Here is a 3595-nt window from a genome sequence, read left to right as displayed (position 1 = left end):
TTTTGGTTGGCAGACTATGTCCTTCATGCAGTTCAACATACAAGGTGACACCAAGATAAGAAAAGTGAAGTTCCACTTTGAGTGCCTCCATCTCCCTCCCCTGAATCCTGACCCACCAGCTGCCAAAGCTAAGAAGGGGTTTAGAACAGGCTGCTTTGTCCTGAGGAATGCCACTGCTGCTGTGCTGGCCAGGCAGTGAGGAAAAGGGAAGTTTTTACTTCTTCACAGTCTGAATGACATCCTGGTCCTCCACTGAATGACATCATGGTCCTCCAATGTGTGATCTTTCCCCACTTTCTGAGGATTGTGTCATAGTGAGACCCCCGACCAGAGAGTATTTAAATTCCTTCATAAGGGTTTTGTGAATTTTCATGTAGAAATTCTCCGCTGCAATCCTGGAGTCAGGAAATACAACCAGGGGTGTGTAGTCTGGTAGGCCTTTGGGCTTCTCATAAATCCTCATTTGTTTCAGATCATCCCAGATCTTACCAATAAGTCCTCAAAATTTCAGCAGTGGTGATCAGAGATGGGGACAGAGTGAGGCACCTGAAAGATGATATTCAATTCCTCAGTAGAAACCCTATCAATCTTATTTAACACTCAGATACAAGGGATATAAACTCTGTTTCCTTCCACCATATCAATGAGGTCATTGGCTGTGGCATCACTATGCAAAGTCACATTGGTTTTATGATTTTTGTGTTCAGCCAGAATGTTCTTCACGGTTTCAGCATCCAGCTAACTCTGAGGGCAAGTGGCCGTGAGATTATACCTCTGTTGTCTTTTATCTTAAAGTCAGTGTTGGGGGATTTGCTGCTCAAGTGAATTCCAAAGCCTTCCATATCTTTTTCAACTATCTTCCTATGCCCCAAAGGGTTTCAGGACATCCAGAACAATCAGAGTCAAGGTTCAGCTTCAGGCCACTGAAATGACTTGGCGGCCTCTACGTTTGCCCTCTTTGGCACCCACAGTGATACCTAGGAGATCCAGAAACAGGATCATGTCACCTTTGTGTCTGATGACACTAGGAACAGTGGTTAGAGTAGTGAAATTATAGGCTGCCACCTTGTAATATACTACCACCAGATTACTGAGCAGTGTTGACTTCTATACAGATGGAAAACCCACAAATCCATTTCCAGCATCACCCATCTTGACTGCACCAAAATCATCTCCTGGCCCACCACAATGACCATCATCTTTTGGTGCAATGAGTTCTCTCGAAGCTAAGCAAGATGAGCCTTAAGGAACCCTAGATGATTGGCTTCCAACACTGTCTCCTCCTTACCATTTTTCTATCACTCACTTCAGTGGAATATATTTGAGTTTTCCTTTTCTGACAGGTTTCCACCTTACACAGGTTTCAGCTTTCACAGGTTTTATTTTACAACAGGAATGATCCTTAGACACAAGAATGGCAAGACTTCAGCTCATTTACTTTGGACACAGCATTGTTGTTGTTGTTGTTGTTGTTGTTACTTGCTGTGGAGTCGGACCAGACTCACAGCGACCCCTCCTTGGGTTTCTGAGGCAGTATCACTACAGAAGTAGATTGCCCAACCTTCCTTCCGATGAGTGGCTGGTGGGTTTGAACTGCCAACCTTCTGGTTAGCAGCCAAGTTCCTTACTCACTACACAACCAGAGCTCCCAGACCCAGCATTAGGAAAGACCAATTGATGGAAAAGGATATCATTCTTGGTAAAGGATCAGTGAAAAAGAGGAAGACCCACAATGCAATGGATTGAAGCTCTGGCTGCAACACTGGGCTCAAATGTAGATTGTGAGGATGGCACACAACTGACTCAACAGCACCTAACAACAACACTGGTCTGGGATGTACCTGTTTTTCCATTTCCGTACTTTCAGCAGAAAAGAAAACAAGGAAAAACAGTAAATGAAACAGTAGCTTGAGACTGTAAGTGAGAGGCAAGGATAGTCCTATCTCTGCCTCTAATGAGATGTGTGACTTTGGATAAAGACTTAACCTATGTGAGCCTTATTTTCTCATCTGCAAAAATAAGACAATTAGATCAATATTCAAGAACATCAAGTATGGTGAATTTTTTGGTTACCTAGTACCACTTTAACAGAAATATACCACAAATGAGATAGCTTGAAGAAACAGGAGTTTATTCTCTTAGTTTAGAGGCTTTAAGTCCAAGTTCAAAGTGCCAGGCTCTAGGGGCTGGGTGAAAGCCCCTCAACCTTGGGCTTCAGCTCAGCCTCCTGCTCCCAGCCCACTGGAGCTAGAGGCTTTCTATACTCAGACAGCTACTGGCTGCTGAGACTGAAAAGCCCAGGGTTGACAAGTAAAAAGGCACAGACCTGATGTTACAAAACCACATGACAGACAATTAATTCAAGTCCACTGAAAGTGCCAAGATTGGCAGAACATGGCAGGCTGCTGAACTATGACACAGCTACACGCAGGATTCAAGTGTGCCATAAGCTAGACTATCCCCAAGGCTTCTCCTTATATACAGGAAGCAGACCACATTCCTAAGGCAGCTAGCTACTCAGCTGCCATGGAGTTGATTACCAATCTCACCATGGGAAATAACTACATTCAGCTGCCCAGCCACTCAACCAGGCCCAGCCAAGTTGACACACAAATGTAACTACCATAGTGAAGACATAAAAATGTGATTCAATCCCAAATCTAATGCTTGAGCTCATTTGCAGCAAGTGTCTGTCCAGTCTGTGATTGAATTTCCTCAGTGATGAGACTCATTTTATCCTGAAGCTGCCAGCACTTCTCATCCTGAATAGCACTAATAGTTTGAAAATCCTGCAATATTTTGAGCTGAAATGACTATTTTCATGTCATCAGTTCTTAGATTCCATTGGTAGTAAGTTGGGCCATTATTTTATGTGTTACTAAGAAGAAGGAGACACTGCCAATTATACTATTATACAATACTTTCTTATCACATCACTTGTAAGAGATATTAAGATTTCTGTGATGTTAAAATGAATATATAGATGTTTTAGAATCAACAATATACAAAATCTTCTAGTGGCTTCTCCAGCTGATCTTTGTTGAAGCTTCTACCATATTTAAAACACTTCATTTTCTTCCATAGGACAGTTCAAATTTTTGAAAAGTGCTCATGAGCAACTTGAATCTTCTCTTTTCCAGTCTTATCATTTTAGTTATGAACCATCTCCAATTCCTTCTGCTTTCTAAATTCATTTTAGTCTCTCTGAATCTCCACTTATTCATCCATGAAAGCATCAAGGACTTTTCAAGCACCAGGGGTAAAATGATGGCCAAAACAAACAAATACTCTGCCTTCAATAAGTCAATAGATATACAGTCTACTACAGGAAAGGGTGGTACGAGAAGTTTCCAACAGGGAGGCAAACTTGTCTGTCGGTTTGTCCTACCGTGATGACGTGTTGATGTGAGTTTTGAGGCTGAGCCTCTGGTGTTTCTAATCCAGCGGGATGCACATGGTGCACAGGTATCATCCCAGCTTACAGACTGAGACAGACTAGAAAGAAGGAAGAGGCCATCCACTTCTCAAAGAATTGGCCAGGGAAAACCTTACAAATAGCAACGAAACACTGTTTGATACATTACCGCGCAACTTT

The 3595-nt window shown here is 42.5% G+C and overlaps 1 pseudogene; it reads right to left on the bottom strand.

Annotated features, from left to right (window-relative positions):
* Positions 1 to 222: 222 nt before the first annotated feature.
* Positions 223 to 1853, bottom strand: LOC103206171 (annotated as a pseudogene).
* Positions 1854 to 3595: the final 1742 nt, after the last annotated feature.

This window comes from Orycteropus afer, unplaced genomic scaffold, assembly GCF_000298275.1.
Source record: "Orycteropus afer afer isolate SDZICR_OR568_19922 unplaced genomic scaffold, OryAfe1.0 scaffold00302, whole genome shotgun sequence".
Classification (NCBI taxonomy): Eukaryota; Metazoa; Chordata; class Mammalia; order Tubulidentata; family Orycteropodidae; genus Orycteropus; species Orycteropus afer.
Note: the sequence above shows the minus strand (reverse complement) of the source record. Positions and strands in the feature narration are given on the sequence as shown.